The sequence below is a fragment of the Gymnodraco acuticeps genome, unplaced genomic scaffold (assembly GCF_902827175.1).
Source record: "Gymnodraco acuticeps unplaced genomic scaffold, fGymAcu1.1, whole genome shotgun sequence".
Taxonomy (NCBI): Eukaryota; Metazoa; Chordata; class Actinopteri; order Perciformes; family Bathydraconidae; genus Gymnodraco; species Gymnodraco acuticeps.
In genome coordinates this window covers 734,889-750,117 of record NW_022991216.1, presented here as the reverse complement: position 1 = coordinate 750,117, position 15,229 = coordinate 734,889, and the positions used below count along the sequence as shown (strand labels likewise).

Sequence of the window (15,229 nt, the reverse complement as noted above, 5' to 3'; positions counted from 1 at the left end):
TACGCGCCGTCATCCGAGCTAAACATCAAGAATCTGCAGCTGGAGGAGGGAGAGGAGTGCTTAGGGACCGTCTACAAACTGCAACGGGGTTTTGCGAGATCTTTTTTTTTTTCTTCTCCATGTCCCCTAGGGGGCTCCGTAGTTTCTTTATTGTGTTAAGTGAGAAGTAAAGCTGTGCTATGAAAGTTAGCTTGTGCTACCTTTAGATCCATAACAATGCAAGCTAAGTAGCCTACAGTTAGCTACATAGCTAGCAGTGAGTGAGCGTTCAGACACGGCGCACACACTCAAACGGACTCGTGTGCCTGACTCTACCAACAGGCTTTCATGATTCTGTTTAGATATGCAAGTATACGCTATGATAGCTTATTTTATTAACATGCTAATTTGACATGAAAATCAATGGAGGCTGAGTTAACTTTGTAGGAAAACCTACCGTCCATGACTTCCCCTGAGCTGTGTTTTATTTGTTAACTTCATATTTTTCATTTCCTAAAACATTATTTTCCTCTCATATTAACAGTGTGGATCATTGAGACAGCGTGGCATCCAGAGTCTTATCCCGTTTTCCCACTTCCTCTGAGGGGACAGCACGGAGGGGGGGGGGGGGGGCATGAAGAAAGACCTGCACCAGCTTCATCCACGCGTTGTTGTTATCACTGGCTCAGTGTCATTTCATTTGACCAAATGTCTTTACATTAATAGATTTTATTATTATTCACCTTTTTGTTTTATGTCCTTTTATTTAAAACATTCTTTGAGACTTCATCTTCTGGTTCAAATTTCAATAAATGTAATTTGTATAATCACTCTTGTGTCTTTATTCTACATGGAAATATTAGAGATTCCATTCAAATATGTTGATTATTCAGATCTTCCTCATGTATGTTGAGTTGTTAATGCTAAATGTATATCATTTTCTCACAGGATATAGAATGAGACAACACAGTTTGTATCCATTGTGTATGAATGCTTCAGCTCTTCAGACCAACACAGTAAGATGTGAGCATGTTCCTAATTGTGTTGGTATGCAGCCTAGGTCTGGTCTGTTTCATAAAACAAATCTGCCACTTTTATATTGCAGAATTTGTTCAATTAAAGCAGTCTTTAATTGTCTGTCCTAAACATAGCAATATATGCTTTTGAAATGTAACATGTCTTTCAAAAAATAACAGTATACAGTTTATATTGTGTATCACCTTTAGCTTGAAAATAAATAGATGTGTTTTTTTTAATCTATAAAATAAATACACTTTTATCAATCCCAAATTGGGAAATTATTTAACAGCAGCAGTGTGTTCAGGTATTAAAATATTTAAAGTTGGAATAAAGTATGAACTACACATCACAAGTATAATGCACTGCAATCCATAAAATGAGTCCGATATGTTCATGAAACTCCCCAGGAGACACCGACACTAACGTGGCGAGTGGACTCTGGAGTTTGCTGCATGAGTTGCACTGTATGATCTGTGGTGTAGTGGGCTGTCACTCAAAAACTGAGTAGCCAATGGGGACGCACCCCTGAAAGTCCCGCCCACCTGGGATGTTTGGCCCATTCCTAAACCGCCCCCTACACCCTACTCCTCCGTTTGCACGTTCACGCGAAGGGTCTGCCATATTGAGGGCTGGTCCAAAGCAATCAGGGCGGAGGCGTAGTGGGTTATAAAAGCCTCCGACAGCGAGTTTGCATGGATGCAGGTGTCAGTACCAGATATGTTCGGGCTACCAGATATGTTCGGGTGTATGGAGAGGCGAAGTCACGCCCATCTACTTCCGGACCATGGGACCCCGGAAGCGAAAAATGTACATTGAATTCAATGGAGAGAGAACACATATCTTTTGATCCCGTTTGAATTGTGCCACGAACTACACATATGATGTTTGTCAATATTAAACAATCATTTCCATGTCAAAAAAGTCACATTTTGTCGTAAAACTGCTGAAATATAAGACTATGAAAAATACGCTACTACAAAGACTACAAATCCCAAATCCCATTCTGGGTCGCGTAAGTGATGTCACAGGCATGCTCGGTGATTTATAATAAGACTCGTAATTAAAGCGAAGAAGAAGAAGATCTCATAACTGATGTATTCCCTCCAATAAATTATAGATCGCTAAAAATAAATTCACTTTTACAAGATGCCTGTGTGCTTTGTACCAGGTTGTAGTCATAAAAGTGATCATACCACTTGCTCCTTCTATCGATTCCCGTCTGATGAAAGGACCAGGAGTCGCTGGATCAGACATATCAGGTAATATCATAGGTAATATACATGTTGTGCATGTTCATGTGCATAGTCAAGTTAGCTACCTAGCTAGTAGCGACGAGTAGCGAGCACGTTAGTTAGCATTACATTACTTAGCCTTGTCATTTTTAGTAGCCTTACCATTAAGTTATTATTTTATTACATGAAGTAAACCAAAATGTTAAACAGTAACCAAACATGATGGTAAGTATTTCGTGAAACATTTGAAGAGTAGCCTACTGCGCCCTCCACCGGGTGCTAAGGAAGCAGTTCAGGGAGAGTCGAAGGCAGGCAGGGAGCTTTGCATGACATTCTTCTGGACGTGTTTCATTGTGATGACAATCTGTTTGTTGGAAAGACAGTCGTTGTGTGCTTATTGACAGAAAATTGTTAGAAGAGATAATTATTCAAAGTGTTGTTACTTTAAAGTGTTGTTACTCTTTTATTTTCTTTACCTCACCTGTAACTGCTGAGACGTTGAGGAACATGCACACTGACCTGCTCTGGCAACCTGATTTCCACTGTACGTAATAGTATTTGGTTATGGTATATTATTTATATACATCAAAGGCACAATGCACCCCCCAGAGACACACATGTATTGAGTGTGATATTTTGCATAGGTCATGTGAAATCATCTTTACATACTAGAAAACTGTAGGAGCGGCAACTTGTTTTGAAATTGAATTTTTAATATCCGATAATAAAGTTGATCTGTTTTCTTTATTCTTCTCTCTTCCCAGCTCCATCCATCACCATTCTCTGTTCCTGCAGGTCCTGCTTGCTAATCAATGCTCATATTTTTTTACACAATTACAAATAAAGTCATTGTATTGTATGACATGAAGTTGTGCTTCATTCGGAGTCAATAATAAATTCATTCTGCCTTCAACTGCGCAATGATTGTGGACTGCACCGACATCCATGTAGCTGCCCCCCAGTAAGATGAACCAAGCAAAAAGGGTCACCATCATGCCCAAGGACATCCAGCTGGCCCGCCGCATCCGCGGAGAGAGGGCTTAGACTGACCTGAGACCAGCACACCCAAACACACGGCTCTTTTAAGAGCCACCTACATTTTCAAAGAGTTGCAATCCTACGTTATTATAATGATTAAACTGGTTCATGTATCACTTAGTTTACTGAACCGTGATTAATGAAAGTGAAATGAGTGAGGTAGTGGTTTACTGAAGTTACAAAGACATTAATATATGAGTAACAGGTCAGTGTAAACACAAGCTTCTGTCAATTATGGATCATTCAAACTATTTATATAAAAATATGTAATAAAGTTCTAAAACAAGTATTCGGTATATTCCTTGATAGCTTTTGGAGAAGGTTGTTTTTAAGTTTACTAAAATCTATCGTTTCAACTGTTTCACTTTATAAAAAGGGAACAGGTGAGTAGAGCATCATTGAGTTTCTTATTCTGTCAGTAAATTATCCAAATGAATGTTTTTCATTATTTTAGTCAACCATAAACAAATTGATTGTACCTTTTAATGATGACCTTACATGGTTGGCAAAGTTAAATTAACTTCAGAAAATCAAATCTGTTCTGAGAAAAAACTAATAAATGTTTAAAGATAGGAACTTGCCATCCCACTGAAAAACAGTCCGTAGAGATTTAAAGGCATAGTTGTAGTTCAATCCAACGTTTCATTTGGATTCATTTGACAACAGTCAACTATTTTCATAAAGAATATATATATTTTTCAAAGTCAACGTTATTGTCAATCTTACTCAGTTTGAGAGATCAAAAAGATGTTTAAATAAAATTATACAATTTACAGATATGTATACAAATATATATATCCTATATACACCATCATGTATAATGATGGTGTATGATGTAGAAGGAAGTGTGTTAGATAACAAGTAAATATAGAGTTACATACATATCCATGTTACAGCAAAAGATGGAATAACTCAGAAGCACGCAGTATAATAATAATTACATGCAACAATTAAATAACTGCTCAGCATCTCCACCACAATCCCAATCTGCTGTGTCCTGTTTTCCTCCCCTCTGCATAACACCCCATCACACATACGAAACACAACGCAGAGTCCGAGGGTGTTAAGAGTATGTTTATTGAAATGTCCTCCTCTCTACTGGCCAACACAGGGAGCATATGCTGGGTGTAGAATTGTTCCAGGAGGAGGAGATTTCCATGCCATGCAGGGTCTTTGGGGATGGGGATGATGATCGCCTCCTTCGTGGTCCACACAACAAAGTAGCAGAGACTCCGGTCTGTGATATGCAGCTGCCCTTGGACCTGATGCCAGTATGGGTGATTCTCCTTGAGAATATATGACCCACCCTCCTCACGGAGACAGAAGGATGGTAACTGGACTGCCTCCGCGATGGTCATGTTCCTCTGGCTGTGTGGACACTTCACCTCCAGCAGGGCAGATGGCTGCACAAGTCCATCGGGTGATGCTCCCAAAACACCCGACTCACTCACAAAGAGACCAGACTCGATTCGAACACTGTCACTTGATAGGCCTCCACAAAAGCCTCCACAAAAGCCTTCACCCCTTCGGCTTCGTTTACAACCCCCCAGTTGACAGTTGGCGATGTCTCTGGCCAGTGGGTTGTATGTCTCCTCTCGCTGTTGGTAAAGTTGAGACACCGGCTGGACTACTTTTTAAGTGCCAGGCTTCCTCCACTGGCACTCACATCTGTGGAGCTGATCTGCCACATGGCAAATATTGCCAATGCTGCAGCGTGGCTGCATTTGTACATCCCCCGTGCACAATCACAGACAGCGCTCTGCATCGCGCCATCGTCTCCCATGCAGATCTGTAAAAATAAAGTAAGTACCATTTGTTAGCATGCTATAATAGATTGAATGAGCAATAATACAAGGATGGTCCGGATCTGGGGGTGGGAGGGTTTATTTTTCCATAGTTTTGTCCTCTTGTCTGTTGTTATTGTTTGTTTTTTCTGTATTTTTTGTAATTTGTGTTGTATTGGTTGTGATTGTACATTGTATTTTTCTAAATGTGTATGAATACATTTTTGAAAAACATTTGATCAACAATAAAAAAGGATTTGGTCAGGATCTAGACTCAGTGTGTAGTTTATTAATTAATCAATGCTCTCTACATTAGGAAAACACATACCAGTGTACCAGAGGGAGTCACACACAGCTGTGCCTAGATAACCAAAATCCTTGAATCTACACACAGCAAATAAAGTCAAATGACACAACGAGAAAAAGGAGATCACACATACAGTATAATCGATATAAAACTGGCCGCTTCAATCTGAAGAGCAACTAAAACAAAACACGGGAGTGCACCTTGTTCTTGTGAACACTAATGTTATCCACAGCATACACAGAGACCACGAAGTTCTTAAGGAGAAAACTAGTTGCTAAAACAAAACACGTTAGTGTACCTTGTTAGCTAATGTTAGCTAGCTGACATTAACGTTAAACATTGCACTCATATTACTCACCGAAACCTTGTAAAGCCGGTCCCGCATGCTGGCTCTTGCAGAACCGACTAACTCCCCTTTCATATAGGTACAGCTCTCAACTTGCCCAGACTTGTAGTGATTTTCACCTCGTAAAATAATTGTATTCTCATTCTGAAAGAATGTGGTGAAATGTGCTAACGTGACGGCCATCTTTATGTTGGTGACGCGTATTGTGCGAGACCAGAGACCTGTAGTTCACTGAGCGGTTTCACACAAAAAAATGTGTAACTTCACAGTTTTACAAGGGGGAGGCGTGTGGTGCAGTGGGTTGTGAGTTGGTATTCGGATCAGGAGGTCACAGGTTCAAACCCCACTGCAGTCAGCATGTCGTTGTGTCCCTGGGCAAGACACTTCACCCCAAATTGCTCCTGTGGGGATTGCCCACAGTATTGAGTATGTAAGTCGCTTTGGATAAAAGCGTCTAACAAGTGACATGTAATGTACAACACATTTTTATTTTTTTGACTTGCAAAATGTTCTATTAAATTGACAAACATCATATGTGTCATTCGTGGCACAATTCAAACGGGATCAAAAGATAACCTTTCTCTCTCCATTGACTTCAATGTATAATTTTCCGCTTCCGGGGTCCCATGGAGGCTTTCGGAAGGGGAGGGACTTCGCCTCTCCATTTCCGTCGCATCCGTCATGTCCGTCTACTCACCTCCCTCTGCTCCCAGCGCTCTGCTGCCACACACCGACCGTCTGCGGAACTGCAGCCGGAGGAACTCGGGACAGCTTGTTATGTGTGGGGTGCTATGGTGGGGTCCCATGTACTTGTGCACATAAATAATGTTTCTAATTATTTACAATTAAAAATATATATATTCTGCGTTACTTTAGCCAACACTTTTATAAGGCCACTAGATTAGATAATTACGAAATGTGTGGATAGAATACATATCTTTCAGGTTGTTATTTTGTCATTATGTTTAATGTTTTATTTACCTTTTAGTATTTTTATATAGTATCTGAACTTTGGAGAGGAGTTGGGAGACACACGACACATCAAATCACATCTAAAGATCAAGACGAAGCGAATGGAAGTACTCCCATACTCCTAGCGTATAAATGTTTGTGAAAACGTGTGCAAAGTCTCCGAAAATCCTAAAAATAAGCTCATATTTGAATTCCCCATAAAAAAACACATCATTCAGTAAAAACAAGGCCCCACTGATCATCTACTCTCTGAGACGATTCCAGGGATGTATGGCTTGAGTTTCTACCACCAGGGAAAGTGGACAAAAGTGCCCGAGATAAGCCTCTTAATTTACCCAGGGCCTAGTGCTTGGCTTTTGGCATGAACATTCAGGAAACTCCCCTGAGTATTTTATTAAATCTCTGAACTTTGGAGAGGAGTTGGGGGACACACGACACATCAAATCACATCTACAGATCAAGACGAAGCGACTGGAAGTACTCCTAGCGTGAAAATGTTTGTGAAAAACGTGTCCAAAGTCTCCGAAAACGGAGCAGTGGCTGTGATGCTAGCTTTGCGGCTAGCGGTTAGTTGTTATTGTTTGAAGTTGTTGCTATGGAAACAACATGACGGAGAACAAATTAATATCTTCTACATATAATAACGGACAAAGTAAAGAATGAAGTGTAGGCTATGCCTGTTTGAAGTTGTTGCTATGGAAACAATATGACGGAGAAAAAGTATAATCTTCTACATATAATAACGGACAAAGTAAAGAATGAAGTGTCGGCTATGTTTAAATGTTCGGAATTTGACCGTGATGGCCCTCTTGAGTTGCCGTAAAATATGACGAATATGACGGACGACGGAAATACACCCGAACATATCTGGTACTGACAGGGGCTGCTTCTCAGGTCGATTAAATGAAATCCTTGCTTCCCTCACTTGCGTCGTTTCCCTGCGTTTAGTCCCTCCCACCAGGGAAGCATAGAGGGACGCAAGGAAACCACGAGAAGCAGGGAAATGAGTTTTAAGAGCAATGGGACGTCCTTTCCTCCGGAGCGTCACGTGAAGCGACGTCCGTTTGTGATGACGCTGCACAGCTGATCGTCTGACAGCAGCCAGCTCTGTCCCTGTTGTTTCCACACACCCCCCCGCCTCTGTTAGTACACATTTACTGACACAAACATTTGTATCATCTGTTGTAGATCCCAATAAATAAAATAAAATAAGAACTAATTCTCAAAAAAGATAAACGCCATTCTTAAAATGTATAAACGAACAATAGTTTGATTAATATTGATTAGAGTACACAAAAGAAACAAAATAATTGAGAGAAGAAAAAGAGATATGTTATCTATCAAAACCCAGTTAGATTAACATTCATTGGATTGCACACTTTGTTTGTTTGTTTGGATATGTAGTAAATTAACATTTCAATAGCACTTAATGACTGACTGAATGGAAATGACAATAAATGAAAATGTAAAACGAAAAAAGCGATCATGAAAATGTTTCCAACAAATGAATAAAATGATTTTTGACCACTTTGTTGTTCAGATATATCACATATGTGTAACTAAATGAAACAGGAATTGAAACAAAACACGGTATAAACTGAGGAGTGACTCCCGTGAGGTTCGTGTATTTTCTTCACTCTGCTCTCATGTCAAGAAGCATGAGATCAGTGCATGCACTGCATCGTCCAATCAGTGAGCGATACACAGTAAGGGGGCGGGGCGAGTATCTGAGGATTTCATCGGAGGATGGTCTGGTGGTTCCTCCATTATCGCTCCTCCATTATCGCTCCTCGCTCCTCGATCCTCGGTCCTCCGGCAGAAATAAGAGCCATGGGACGGTACTCAAGATGGCGCAGACAAATCAACTTCCGGTGAGACCGAGGACCGAGGAGCGAGGAAATGAAAATAGTCGACCTGAGAAGCAGCCACAGGCTTGATAATCTCACTCCACAGGTGTGCAACCGTTTTTCGGGCATGGAGGAAACAACGTCATACAAATGTGAGTTCCATGTGGTTATTTTTTTAAATGATAAATAATACGTTGCCTTAACTAAAACCTGCCTTTGTGAACATGTATCTATAAATCTACACGTGTTAATTTGATTTGCCAAGATTACATTAGATTTTTATTTTGAAGATGTACAAATCTAAATCGGAATTAAACTAACAACACATGTGTCAATTCATGTATCCATTCACTTACGAAATCGGTTTAAACTTAAGTGTGATTTGTAATTTCAGGGACTGTGGTAAAAACCAAGGCACTTAAAGAATGGACAAGGACGACCTGTTCTGCAAAAAACGCAATGCTGCCAAAGAAGCATGGGAGTGAGTTATGCACTCAATTCATATTTTGTGCAATGAAAGTAATGAATGTGCACTGTGGGTCATTGCCTTAACAACAATATATATTGTTTAAATATTCTATGATAACAGGTCAATCATTAAGGAACTGGACCTTGGGCAACATGTGTCTCACAAACAGGCCTCCAAGAAATGGGAGAACCTAAAAAAGAAATACAAGGTAAATGGTGTATTGTTATTGTAAAACATGTTTGTTTTTGAAAAAGCTGAACAAAGATTTCTAACATGCATTTGTTTGCAATAGGAACTTAAAAGGCCAAGGACTGGAACAGGGACTGATCAGGGGGAAGAAACCCCTGCAACATGGCCCTTCTTCATGGCCATGGATGAGGCCATAGGTGCAAGGCCTTCAATTAGTCCTCCTGTCCTTGTTGCCTCAGCCTTGGCAAACCCCACAATCCTCTTTGATCCGGAGGCTGCTTCCTGCTCCTCTTCCTTCCCCCCCCCAAATGTGGCTGATGATCAAGACCCCTCACCACCCTCATCACTGTCTGAGGCTGGAACCACCCAGCAGCCCCCCCCCAAAAAAGAAAAGGTGCTATGGGAGTGCTGGAGTGCCTAGAACGCGAGGCTACATTGTTCTGTGTGGGTTTCATAATGTAGAAGGAAAAGTTTTGCACAAAGTAATGTTGTGCACGGAACTAAAGTGTTTTTCCAAAGTCTGAAGATTAACCCTGAATATCAGCATTTTAAATAAAGATATCTCTGTGCGCTTCATAGGTATAAGGCATTAAAATATACATGACATTTACGGTCTTAATTGCTCATGTCAAACCATTTGCAGAGTTTCACTCAAAAACTAAAGTGATTGTATTAGAAGACCTGTGTTCATTTTCTGAACCTTTGCTCTGTGCTCGTGATTGAATGATCCAAGAGGTAAGGACATTTGTCTCCAATTTGGGATTATGCAGAAAGACAATTCAGGAAAACCAAGTTTGAAATCAACGGTGCACAGGTTTATTTTATTTCACCTCTTTTCTCTAAAGTGAGAAGTGGAGCTCACTAAAACAAACAAAATTAAATCAGGTATGTGTGCACATCATTTCAAAAACACAAGTTAACAGACAACCACGTTTTTCCAAAAAAAAACAAAGTTCATTAGATGTAATCGTGCTCTCTCAGGTGTGGTGCCATTTGGACAGGAGCAGAGAGTTGTGCAGCAATCCTGTTCCTTAGGTGGTGTCCAGGACTTTCCTGTCCACATGCTGCGGCAGGGGGAGGACTCTGGTCCCCATCTTCAGGGGGGAAGGCTTCAGCATCCTCAAGGACATCGTTCATGTCTATGCACAGATTGTGCAGAAATGCACAACATGCAATGATGTCAGGGGCAAAGCTTGGACTGACCTCCAGCGCTTTGAAAAGGGTGGCCCTCCAGCGAGCCTTCATCCTTCCAAATGCTCTTTCCACCACAGACCGAGCCCTGGCATGATGCCTGTTGAATCTGGCCTGCACCTGGCCGCGAGGGACCTTGTAGGGTGTGAGTAATCCCACTGGTTTTTCCAGGCAGGGATAACCACCGTCCCCAAGGAGGAACCAACCAGCTGGGGGAAACAGTGCCTGGCAGAAGATGGGGCTGTTTCGCAGTACTCTGGCATCATGAACGGAGCCTGGATAGCCGATGAAGACATCCAGGAATCTCCCAGTTGAGTCACAGATGGCCTGCATCTGGATGGAAGGAAACAGCTTGTAATTGATGTACTCCTTGTGGTACTCGTTTCCTGGAGGTTTGATGCGAATATGGCATCCATCAATCGCACCAGCAGCACGGTGAAATGCAGGACTCTTTGCAAGCTGACAGAAGCCATCTGCAATCTCTGGCAGCTCATCTGGGGTTGGCAGGGAAATGAGGGTCTTCAGGTTGGCCTTTATCTTCCCGGTGACGTGTTTGATGATCCTGTGGACCGTCGATTTGGGAATCCCGAATGCTGAACCCACCACAGAGAGTGATAGTCCATGGGCCAAGCTGTAGAGGAGAACAAGCACCTCGATGTCTTGTCCCCATCCGTGGTCCTTTGGGGAGGAAAGCATCTGCACTAAATACACCACACTAGATCGCTTAACTCTAAAGTCCTTCTTTAGACAGGCTTCAGGGTTGGCATACACGGCGAGAATTGGGGCAGTGGCATTGAGCTGCATGTAAAGACCTTTGCCCCCCTGTAAAAGACAACACAGGACACAGTATTGTTCAATAACTATACTCCAACACCACACACACACACACACACACACACACACACACACACACACACACACACACACACACACACACACCCACACACACACACACACACACACACACACACACACACACACAGCTCTGTAAACAATTCTGAGACCAAGTCAAATTAACCTTTCCTTTTTTATTCTATAAACTACTGACAACATTTCTCTGTGTTGGAATTCTACAGACACTATACAGATATACACGTATAGCTTATAAGGAAAGAATAAATGAATGTATATCACAATATATCTAAATATCTATTTGTATTACACATACAAAGTTCATAGGCTACTATATAAGAAATAAAGTGAAGATAATTGTTGTATTAGCAATATTGAAATGTTTACCTGCCACTGGCACATCGCTAAAATGCGCCTCAACCTTCTGCGCCTTCTGTTGGATCTTGCCATTGCACCCGCTAACAGGCGACGGATAGCAACGCAGGTCAATGCAGCCGACAGATGGAGATGTGAGTTGGACACCATGACGTCCGTTTCCGTTTCCTGCGGAGAGTGGGGAGGCCGTCCCAAAGCTTGCCGCTGTATTTATACCCTTAACCCTTAATGGAGGGAACTTCATTCAGCTGTGAGTGTGCCTACAGACGGAGTTCACTCCGTCACGGAGGGGGAGGGTCGAGGGAGTGGTTTGGGATTGGGCCGTATTGTCAGAATCTCAAACAAAAAATGAGGGAGCGCAAACGAGAGAGCTGCAGCGAGAGCAAAAGTCTGATCATTGAGAAAGAAGAAACAAAAACCTATGTTAAAACAAAGAAAAAAGACTTATAGTTTACATGATTACACAAATGATTTGTTTGCAACTTATATTTTTATTTTTGAAATTTATTTTATTTTGCTTGACTCAGTTTTTTTTTCTTTTAAACTCATAGTTTTGCTTTATTCTGAGAAAGTGTTGCTTTATCTTTATGATACAAAACTAATCCCATAGAATAAGATTGTATAAAAGTCTATGAAAAAATAACCATACTGTACTTCCTACTTGATCTAATACCTCAGTCGAGTTTGTTTTTTTGAGCCTTTGTTCTCTAGTCTTTTTTATCCAGCACAATGTTCATATTATAAATGATTGTCCCAATATTGTAGACAATATGTTTTAGGACAGGGCTACCTTGCGATTGATAGGCAACAGAAACAGAAATTCCAACAGTTTAAAGAGCTTAATAATAGCTCTATAGAAACACTCAGATGTCTACGGTCGCTCGCACAGTGTATCTGTTTTCGACTAAAAGTTAACTCTTTCACGGTTTGCTTTAAATGTATGAAAGGTAATTACAAAAAAAGGTTGATTCCAGCATCCACTAACCCTAACCCCTCGTGTCACTTCCAGTTTATAAAAACTAAGACAGTATGGCAATAACACCAGACTCTAGACATAACTTTGGCTATTTCTTCTTTACAGTCAATGGATAAGATGGATCATATATATTGTGAAATCTGGGTCAACTGACCTTTTAAAGAAGCATCATTACATGCTTCACTGATATACATGAGCAGATCCTGTACACCTGCAAATTCACCATGCAGCACAATGTTGCATTCTTATGTATGTGTTCACACAAGGAAACACAACACAAAGTGAGTGTGTGACCCTTGCACAAAGTCCTGAGAACTCGGAGAGGTGATACTTCTGCAATACTAGAAGTGATGAAATAACCATGAAGGACTCCCACAGGACACACACGGCGGAGTGAGGCAACAGCATCTGTTCTACAGGCACAAACACACAAACATGAATACTCATGCAGACACACACATACACACAAATGGAAATACACACATGTACAAACGCCAACTTCTTTCTCACAATCCCTACAACAAATCTCAACTCTAATGATGACTGATTTTAGTATTCATACATATTTCACTCCATCTCCTTTCCAACATAATATGAGTGACAGATGGTGAAAACAATAGTCTTTCTCAAAATATGGAGGAGGGAAACACATGGCTCAGTATTGAAATTCCTGAATATTTGGTTTTGTTGTGTCTGAGTCTGCTGGAGAGTTTAATGCCAGTGCTTCTAATGGGTCCCATAGGGAAACCAGAGAGAGCCATTACTATCACCTTTCTATTGTCACACTGGAATACAGTTTCAACCTCTGAGGGCAGGTTTCAACAAAGGGTGAAGACAGACACATTCTGCAAACGCATACATATTTAACCACACTCATTTGCAAATATAAGGTAAAACAAACAAACACATAGCTTTTTCTGTGGAACCCAGTACACGGATGGAGAAAACATTGTAACAAGTCATTAGAAAGGAGAATAAGGTAACTTGATCAGATGCTGGAGTCAATCAGGAGCATGTCAGCCATAGAGAGGTCTGTCAATCAGCGCAAATTAATCTCAATTTCAAATGTGCAAATCTAAAACAGCTTCTGAATGATTTAACATGGCAAGCGAACAGACTTGAAACCAGAGTCACATTGGCGATCAAAAACGACCTATGTGATCATCTTTTGACCTGTTGACAAATGTTGAAAAAAAAGATTAATATACGGTAAGCATTTTATGACTTACCACCACCCTAAAACCAAACCAGCAGCCGGTAATTTCAGGTGTCTGCGCTAACATGTTGCTGTTGTTTTTCTGGGCACCATCTCATTGAAATGTGCGCTTAACTTAATTAACTAAAGCTAAAACAGACATATCTTGTTATTTTACAACAAAAAACTCACCTTTGTAGAACTGTTTCGTTTTTTATGGTGTTATTTATTTGATACAGAGCCCCTCATCTATTAATAACAAATAGATGCAAAAAAATTAAGAGAATAAATACAGAGAATTATATAATCATAATATATATATGATACAAAATATAGTGCAGTTAAATCTGAAAGAAGGCTGTATTAAAAATCCTTTTTCATGAAGGGTTCATATAATTTTATCTCCCCCCTCTAGTTCTTTAATGAAGCCCGGCTTTCTTCTCCATTGGGCACATCTCGCATTAATCAACTTTCTGTCCGGCCCATAATACAGCCATTGTACATGACAGGCTGCAGAATGTAATCTACAGCGGAGCAGTAAATGAGACGCCCTTCAGCCGATGTGACAGGACCCTCTGTGGGCTGCACTCCTTCCCTTGAACCTCTGAGCCTTCAGCGGGCTTGCTCAGCTGGAATGGGCTCTTCAGGACAAGGTCAGAAGTTCAAACAAGAGCATCTCATCAAGCAGTCGCATGTCTTCAGAGTTAAAGGCTGAAGACAGTGTGTGATGGAGGGGGATTCCTCCAACCCGGTCTACTCGGATGGTGTTTCCATCCAGAGAAAGTGCATCGTTAATTCCCTTACAAGGTAACACAGGGGGAAATATTTTCTCACAGATTACGTCTGTTTTTGGCGAATCTCAAAAACATTCTACAGTCCACGTATGAAGGTGGGTCAGTCAAGAAACGTCGGGTTACGTATGGTAACCCTTGTTATGTTAGCACAGGCGGAGCCCTCTACTGGACTCTATGGGTACTACCTTACCCTGCGAGCATTCTCCCACTGAGACTTCTATAGACGTAGCCGGCCTTGGGCGGGCCTACCTGAATGCGCGCGCATCACACCATATAAAAGGAGGCCTCACCTCCTGACTATCATCCTACACCTTCTCTTCAGCGAGCGGAATAGGACAGACAGTGCCCTGGGTAGAGGGCTCCGCCTGTGCTAATATAACAAGGGTTACCATACGTAACCCGACGTTATATCTCTCACAGGCTCCGCCCTCTACTGGACTCTATGGGTACAGTGGGTGGAGCCGCGATGTATACGCGCACTGTCGTCCAACAACAATATTCCACCCTACTGCCCCTGACCGGCTTTTATGGTCAGCAGCAGCTGCCCCACATTCTCCTTTAACCCGGTTGTAACCGAGGAGAAATCTGGGCTGTGGCTGACAGAGCACACCCTGCTGCGCTTACCTCGCAGAAAGTGTGCTCAAAAAACAGTGCCGGGGGACC

General features: G+C 41.4%; 1 long non-coding RNA gene across 1 annotated transcript; it reads left to right on the top strand.

The window, feature by feature from the left end:
• The first annotated feature begins 1,615 nt into the window (after positions 1-1,615).
• On the top strand, positions 1,616-9,499 carry LOC117561393. The gene is made up of 5 exons (XR_004571364.1): positions 1,616-1,701; positions 8,610-8,677; positions 8,920-9,006; positions 9,115-9,202; positions 9,287-9,499. It is a non-coding gene; the product is annotated as an uncharacterized LOC117561393 (long non-coding RNA).
• Positions 9,500-15,229: the final 5,730 nt, after the last annotated feature.